This window comes from Quercus lobata, chromosome 1 (genome assembly GCF_001633185.2).
Source record: "Quercus lobata isolate SW786 chromosome 1, ValleyOak3.0 Primary Assembly, whole genome shotgun sequence".
Classification (NCBI taxonomy): Eukaryota; Viridiplantae; Streptophyta; class Magnoliopsida; order Fagales; family Fagaceae; genus Quercus; species Quercus lobata.
Genome location: NC_044904.1, coordinates 54969558 through 54978774, shown reverse-complemented (window position 1 = coordinate 54978774; position 9217 = coordinate 54969558). Strand labels below are relative to the sequence as shown.

At 33.6% G+C, this 9217-nt stretch overlaps 1 pseudogene; it reads right to left on the bottom strand.

The window, feature by feature from the left end:
- Positions 1-5768: 5768 nt before the first annotated feature.
- On the bottom strand, positions 5769-6466 carry LOC115955887 (annotated as a pseudogene).
- Between the last annotated feature and the right edge of the window lie 2751 nt (positions 6467-9217).

Below are 9217 nucleotides of genomic sequence, written 5' to 3'. Positions count from 1 at the left end.
ATCCTAGAATAGGTTTTCCCTTCTCCCCATCGCCAGACCATACCCTCTATTACCTCTGACCCATGACCCACCTCTCCTATATTGGCTAGGTACAAATTGGTAGTGCTTGGGCCTTGCGTGTACTCCACTTCCCATGTACGTCAAAAGCCTATCTGCTGCTCATGCGTTTGCCACGGTCTGGAGGCTCATCTATGCATTCTGTCGCTCATCCTTGACCTCTTATGGCATGAACTGATTTTCTGATTTTCTATTCTTTATTGGCTTGCTCCTTTTGAGGGCTGGACCTTACTTGATTGTGGGTTTCCCTTCTTTAGTCCATTCTTTGCTCATTTTGTAATCTTGTTGCCATTCTTGCCATACCACTTTGCTATTCCTGCCGTGGTATTATTTGACCCATGCTTGCTAGGACTCTTTTGAGCCTACTGCCTGTTTTTCTCTCAATGACTGAATATGGCTATTGGATTTATACTCATGCTACTTTGGGCTTTCTTGACCCATTACATTGCTTGTGGGCTCCTTTGTCCCATTTCTTTCTTCTTGGACATCCTTGGCCCATTTGCTTTCCTTGGGCATCCTTGGTCCATTTTCTAATTCTACATTCTCATGGGTTTTTACCAACTCTTTTGGACTTCCTTAGCCCAATTAACTTGTGGGCTTTCCATCAACCCCTTACTTTCTTACTTCATTATTTCAGGCTTGATATGGCTCATTCTTACTTTTCTACATCTCATAATACTCATGGGTTTACTACTTCTCTCTCCGGGCTCCTTTAGGCACATTTATTTACTTTATGGGCCTATGATCCATTGTTTCTGCCATTTGGGCTTAATGATTTTTCTTTCTATCCACTAACTTTTCTCTGCCCATATTATTGGGTTTCTTCTTGCTACTGGGCTTCCAAAATGAGCATCAACAAAGGTTTGGCCTTTTTGTAATTGTACTCTAGTTAAATAATGTATTATAAACCCAGTTTAAAATACTAATATTACTATTTTCATGTGTGTTCTAATAAGTATTATTGTTTACTCAAAAAAAAAAAAAAAAACATATGCTCATTAAAAAGACCATTATTTCTATGTATTTATTAATTGCTATGTATTAATGAGAAAAATGCATTGATTTTCAAGTAATTGTCTATAAAAAGTGCATTAATTATTTACAAAATAGTACTTATATGGTTATTAAGAATATTTTTTTATCAAAAAGAAATTTGATTTGTAATATTACAATTTTCCTAATGTAACAATTAACAAATGATCATTCATTAACAATCATAATAATTTAATTATCCTCAAATTTTGGATTTGACTTTTTCTTATCATCCATTAACAATCATAAAAGCTACTGAAATTCAACATTCAGTTGCTTAGGTTCTTAAGTATTCAATTGATCATCCCCACCATAAATTGTATCCCCCGATGCTCACCTCTTTGGATGTTAATTTTAGATATAATGGTCTATCTTTTTGTTAACGAGTGCTCTAAAGTAGTAGTTAAGGTGCATTTTTTAATTTATTAAATAATATATGGGAAACGCTAATGAATGCCCTTAGGGCATTGGTTAACAATCCATTTAAACAAAGTTTTTATGTGAAAAGAAAAAAAACTGTACACATATATTTATATATTTTTGAAGAAATAAAGTTAAGCTGTACACATATATATCCAAAAAGTACACACAACGATAATAATTTGTGCATGTAAGTCAATGAATAATTAACAATTTTTTTCTTTGAAAAATGTGTCATAATTGAGCATTTATTAATTCTCAACTTGTCCGGGCACTCATTAAAAAGACCCTTATTCCTATGTATTGATGAGGTAATTGCATTGATTTTCATGTACTAATTATCTATAAGTAGTATTGTGGTGCCAAGCCCAAAATACTATACGAATTTTTGAATTTGAATCCCAATTTACTTGTTTTGAGGGGTATGAAATTCCCTACAATGGGAAAACCTTTGAAAGCCAACCTAACAGCCCAAGATAAGATGTTTCAAGCCTAATTGGAATTCTTTGACCCTGTGCGTGTGCTTCCCGAGAAGACACAAGATAAGTAGTACTGAGTTTACTCTTTTTAATGGTTCCTCTCTTTTCTCTCGTGTATCTCTCTTCCCCCCAAAATTGCCAACCCCCTTTCTCACACCTTTGACCCCTATTTATAGACTTCCCTAAGTGGGGTTGTCATGATGAGAGGGTTGCTTTTCATGTTGGTGGGTCCTTCTGGGATTCCTGACCAGATGGGACTCACTTCTCATGACAAATGTGACTCTCTTGAAAGTTGCACCCATTGCCAAACGGTGCTCGGCAGGCAATTTCCCCAAGGCAATACCATTACCGTCCTATACAAACTTTAACCTGGTACTGGACCTCGATCAAGCACTGGTCCCTCGAATTGACATGGGCCCTGACCTTACATTGGACCCTATATTCTTAAGCATGCGCAGGTTGATGGAGTGGGCTTATAACTAATGCTCGTACAAGTGCATTGATATTTACAAAATAGTGATTATATGGCTATAATTTACAAATTTTATATAAGAATTTTTTTTAAAAATGTAACAAATGATAATTACCTTCACAATTTGGATATGATTTCTGTTTATTATCCTTTAACAATCATAAAAGCTTCTAAACTTCAACATTCGGTTGCTCAAAATCACGAGTATTTTCAATTGATCATCTCCATCATAAAATGTATCCCCCAATGCTCACCTCTTTGGATGTTAAATAACATTTCAATGTTTAATCCGCATCAGATCTTGCAATCATTACAACATATGAACATCATCCTCTTCATTTTCAAATTATGTGCCATAAAATATTTCTTCATTATGTATTCATGGTTATACGTCTAATCCATTACATATATATAGTAGAAAAAAAAAAAAAAAAACATTTTGACATCATCTTGAGTAACATGAAAGAAATTGTGACAATTAAGGCATGGACATCTCATTGTGCCCTCTACCCTGGTCCCTGGACATGTAAATGTAATATATAGGAGCTCATCAACACCTTTTTCATACTCTAATAATTGTTTAATAACAAGCTGAACCCAACTTTAATCAATTAACATATGCTTTCCACAAATAACATATTTTAATCACTCAAAAACTATAAGAATTTTTTTTCTTGATAAGTTTATTAAAAATTTTGAGAAAGGATCATGGTGGAATACTAAATACAAAAGTTTTAGTAAAAAATTATCAACCACTATTAGAAAACTAAAATATGTGAAAACATTATATAAGATTTACTGGGTATAAGGGCAAACAGGTGTAGCATTTAAGGGTTTATGGTCAGGGACATAGCTATGCTTGGACGAGGGGAGGCAATGGTCCCCCCAATGCAAGGATAAAAAGCAAAATATAAAATATATAAAGTTTGGATTTGAATTTTCATGCTCCATTTTTGTTTAATACTTCCATACTTTCACAAAAAGTACACTTTCTTTATTCAAATTTTCATTAAATTTTGATTCTTTTTGTGAGTTTCTATCTGGATTTCAAATGATTTATGAAATTTATCTTAAAGAATTAGCATAGGATAATTGTAGCTTGAGTGTTTGATGAAGTTCTCCAAAGAAGTTTAGGATTAAAAAAAAAAAAAAAACACACACACACACACACACACACACATATATTCTTTTATAAGTAGATTGGATAAAAAAACATGGTTGTTTTTGGGTTAATCTAGAGCTACAATATGCAGTTTTAGGCTATAACAAAATTTTTAAGCATTTGGGTTTAAGTGTATCTCGCCCCCCTCACTCAAAATCCTAGCTCCATCCCTATTTAGGGTTTAAAGAGTTTAGGGTTAAGAATGAGAAACCACCCCCCCCCCCCCCCCCCCCCCCACACCCACACACACACATTCTTTCATAGAGTACGTGATCAAAGAAGTTTCATTATTTACTATAGTGATGAAATTAAGTAATAAGAGTTACTAAACCTGTCTTTAAAAAAAAATTAGCTTTATTTCTGTAACCAAAAAAAAAAAAAAAAAAAAAGGTAGTACATCTAGAACACTAATTAATGACTCAAAACTGGTAAAAGTCTTAATGCTAATATTAATAAACAATCCTATCCAAAAATAATGATAATAATAATAATAAACAATACCTAACACTGCTATCATCAATAACAATGGAAGGTATTTTATGAGATCAACTCTTAAGATATTTTCTCCAATACCAACAAGGTATCTGAATAAGATATTTTCTTCGATACTGAAGAGGGTAAAATTAGTGATGACGGATCCATTTAAATAAACTTGACGGTGCTAGATCAGTGGGCTGATAGTGGACGGATCCAAAATGCACGGACACATAGTGGACGGATCTAAAGGCCACATGGCATCCACTTGGTTTTAGTGATCTCCAAGGAATCTTAAATGGAAACAACTTGCGTCTCATGATTAACCCTAGCCTATAGAGTCCCAATACGAATAGAATCCTAACATAAGGAGGATCTCATGATATCCACCCATTAATGATGATCTTATCCATAAGGAAACGCCTTGCTACACAAGAAACGGAGGTTGGTTCTACACTACTATAAAAACCCAAAGGCCCTTAGAAAACAAGGTACGTACAATTTCTCTAAAGCTCATACTCTCTAGCATTGTTGGAGCTTTCTTTTGACTTAACCTTCAGAGGGTCTTTGGTTGGTACCCCATCGGTGCCCTTTGATTGGTTTTTCTTTTTTATTCTTCAGGTGCACCCATTGACGCATGTGTGGACGATCAACTCACTGACGATTTTTGTGCATCATCAAATACCAACAAGGTATCTCAAGAAGGTCTCGTAAGACCTCTCATTCACAATATGTGGCATTAGTATTTTGTTTTATGTTTTATCAACCATAGTTTGCTACATATCTGTATTATTCCTTATAAAGTAGTAATTAATGTTTAAAATTGAAAAAAAAAAAATTAAGCATTTTTTATACTACAATTGGTGGAAAATAAAGTGTAAACACTAGTCCACTCTTAGTGTTCTACTAATCGAAAAAATTATACGGGTGTGCAATAATGTCATACTCTCTAGTCTCATCTAAATAGTACATCTCACCATGAAATTTAACTAGTGGGAGTGTGGGACTCACTATTTATGTGAAAAGAGGAAATACGACATTATTTATATTTATTAAAATTTTTATAAAGCAACCAAAGTTTGATATGGACAAAAGACACTCAACAAATTATAATTTGTGCATCACAAACTGAAACACATAATACAAGTTTATATCCTTGATTCCATCAGTTCCTATTTTCCTTCATAAGCATGTGGATAGATAAATAAATAAATAAAAACTGGTAGTGAAAACTAAAAATATAATTAAGTGGCTGGATCTGTACTGTGTAACAAGAGAGTATTCATAAATATACATTGTTAATGTTTATGGTACATGAAGAAAATATAGAAGTTAATTAATAATTTGCAGAAAATCATAAGATCTTTAAATCCCACATTACATATTCCAAAAAGAGGAGAATTAAAAATATTCAGTTTTCCCTCCATTTTCATTTTATTTTTTCAATTTTAAAAAACCTCAAATAATGAAAATAAACTATAACTAGGCGTGAGTTTGGATAGGAACGCATTTGCATTGTGTCTGGCATTTGCGTTTTTTGGCTGGGTCCTGTACACTGTTTATGGGACCCACAAGTACTGGAAAATATAAATCCAACTTTAAAATTTGGGTCTCACGATACTATTCATACTTTTAAAAATTATTTTATTACAATGTTTTCAGCAAAAAGTTTTCAGTTTTCAGCAATAAACCGGATCCAAACATAGGTCCAGAAGTGCCCTTGTCCATAGCCATAGCCAGAGGGAAAGCTAGAAGGATTAGTTCTACTGGCATTAGGGGCAAAAGGGACGGTTCCTTGGGCAGAAATATCAGCAAGAAAGGTAGAAGAAGAAGAGGGTAACCCAGCTATAGTCTTCTCCTTCATACGAGCGCACAGAACTTTGTGGAACACGTTCAATGATTCATTCATTTGTTGTAACTCTTGAAAGTTAAGCTCCTCAGAAGGAACCTCCCACCAACCCCTATTTTCTCTTGCCTTTTTCAGTTTCTGAAGTGCCTTTTCTCGATCTTTCTCAGCCTCGAGTTGCCTGAGAAGCTCATCGCATTGTTGGTTGAGCTCATTGATTCTCACCCTCCAATATTGAGCCTCCAAAGGATGGGTACTACTATCCTCTTGGGATTGTGGAGGGTTTTGTTTTAGGAAGCGGTTGGCCCCAGACTCAACTGAGGGATGACCAAATGAAAAGGACTTTCCAGCTGGTGAGAAAACTACCACACCAACTTCAGCACCACATAGAGTCACCAAGTCACTAGCTTTTTTGTTGATACCAGTCCAGACCTACGTTTTGAGAAAGTAACAAGACGATTAACTTCTTTGTCTATTTTCTTCATCTCAATCTTTTGTTTTCCCTTGGTCTTTTTGCTCTCCATGGCTAGAAAAATAGAGAAAAGAGATGATGGTCTTTTAATTTCTTGTTTGGCTTGAACAGATGGCTGTCTTGTTTTAGTAGTGATGCATATAAAGAAGTGGAAAGCTTAGGTAATTAAATGATTTGGATTATCATTATCAAAAAAAAATGATTTGGATTATCCAAAAAAAAAAAAAAAAGGTAATTAAATGATTGTATGCCATATTATTTTCTCTTTGAGTTGTCTATTTCTATGGACTACCCTCTTAATTTTGAATAGTGAATTTCATTGATTGGCACTATTAATTTTCTTTTTAACATGCCAGTTATTGATTGTGTTTCATCTATATTCCCCATAAAAAATAAAGCATTTTTATGTACTCATAGTTCAAGAAGTTATTATAGGTATCTAATTACCTAATTAACAATTTCTGTTTCATATTAATTATCTATAACCTTCTTATAGGTACTTTAAGATGCATCTCTACTAGTCAAGAGCTTTGTAACTTAACTGTCACATTTTTATGTACAAAGTGTTTGGAGATTTAGAAGGAAAAAATGTTCAAAGTACAGGATTAGCAGCATATTGTAATCATCTTTAAAAAAAAAAAAAAATACTAAATCTATTATAAATTTTACTACAAAAAACTTACAAACTGATATGGAAGAGAATGTGATTGGTAGTACTTCAATAACTATAAGATAATAAACGAGTATTTGAAATTGCTTATTTTGATTCATGACACAATACTTTGTAAGATCTATTTAGTAAAATTTGTAATATTTCTAACATCATTCAATTTTTTGAGCATTCTAAAAGTGGAAAGGAAAATGTATAACTCATTTATAAAAATATTGCTTAGTTTCCCATTTGGGGGCCTTTATCCATTAGAGGCCCTAGGACATGGCCTAGGCCTAGGGTCGGCTCCAGATACAACTATATCACGGTCGTTAATTAGGGTATTGGGCATAAAGAGTTAGATATTAAGAGAGCTTTAGACTCCCTTGTTGGTAGGAAAAAAAAAAAGTGAGAGTATAATAAACATTGTACCCTCACTTCTCACATTACTAGTGGATCTCTTCATAAATTTAATTAGTAAAACATACAATTATATGGGAGAGTACACATTGATCATAGTCCTTGAATATTCTATAATTACCCCACCAACACTAAGGAAACAATGGGCTGCTAGTTAAACCTCAGTAAAAGCATTGTTGAACAAGGTAGATGAGGAAAAATGAAATTAATTGCCAATCATTGAATAAGAAAAGTTGTTGAAAAGAATGTATCAATATCCTCTAGAGTTTCTAGGGTACACAACAATGTGAAAATCTTTAAGGGTCCGTTTGGTTGGAGTGAAAACTAGAGGGATAGAAAATGAGAGAGAGAAAAAGGGAAAAATGTGTGTTTGGTTGGGAGTGGAAAGGGGTAGAGAAAATGGTGCGGCCCAATAGTTTTCTTTTCAAGCCCACCAAAACTTAATCTTCCTAGGGAAAAAAACATGAGGGTAAATAGGGAGTTGGGTTTTTGGACGAAATTGCCCGTCCAACGTTCAAATTTTTATTAAATCTTCTTCTTCTTCTTCTTCTTCTTCTTCTTCTTCTTCTTCTTTTTTTTTTTTTTTTTTTTTTTTTTACTCTTTGCTATTTCGTCTTTTCATAATTTATCATTTCTTTTTTCTTTTCTTTTTTATGTGCACATCCTTTTTTTTGTATTTTCTGATATTATCATTCTTTTCGTTTTTCCTTTTCTTTTTTGGTGCTCATCCTTTCTTTTCTCAACAGGATTTTTTTTTTTTTTTTTTTACTGAATATTATTTATTTAAAATAAAGTGTTCATTCATACACAATTTTTTAATAGAAATTTAACGTATTATTTTTTGTTTTATCTAATTGGGACACGACAGTAAATTTATACAAATTCTTCTCAACCAAACAAAAAACTTTTTCATCCCCTCACTTTTTCATTTTCCCAACCAAACACCATGAAAGAAAATTAAAATCTCTTCTACCCTCCAACTTTTCTATCACCTTCTAATTTTCTATTCTCTCACTTTTCCACCCTCTAATGAAACGGACCCTAAATCCCAACATTTCCTTTATAATAAAGGGGGAAGATTTTGCTGCATGAACATACCACCAGTCCCCACCCTCCTCCTCCCATGGCCAGTAGCCGGAGTTATATTCTGATTCCAGGGGTGTAAAAACTAATTTTATCACTTTGATTTTAAACCAAACAACATTTTTAAGATATAAAAAAATTCAAAGAGATTGTCACAGCATTTTACTTACAACATCCGTTTCTCAAAAAAAAAAACTTACAACATCCGCACGTTTTATGCAAATTTGAAGGTTGCAAGTGCCATCGTTGACCTTGTGGCCTTGATGCCTTGTCTTTAAGAATGGCCCTGTGGTAGTACATAACCTGTCCTCGTAGTAATTGTATCCTGTTGTACATAATTGCAATTGCCCTTTGCCCATCCCTCTCTTCTCAACAATTCTCAACATGATTAGTTTTTGATAAACATTCACAGCATCTTGAGGGGGCCATTACAAGAAGGGAGACTATTAAAACTATTACAAGTGAGTGAGAACATTAGAAGTGTCAAGAGCTGCCATTGTTGCAACATATGTACAATAGGATTGAGATTTGGGGTATTGCACCGAGTGCATTACTTCTCAATGATTGAGATTGAGAATTAAGAAAGCACTTTCAATCTTAGACTTTGAAGTTTGAATACAAAAATTTAAGAAAACTGAAAAAGTTGGGAAG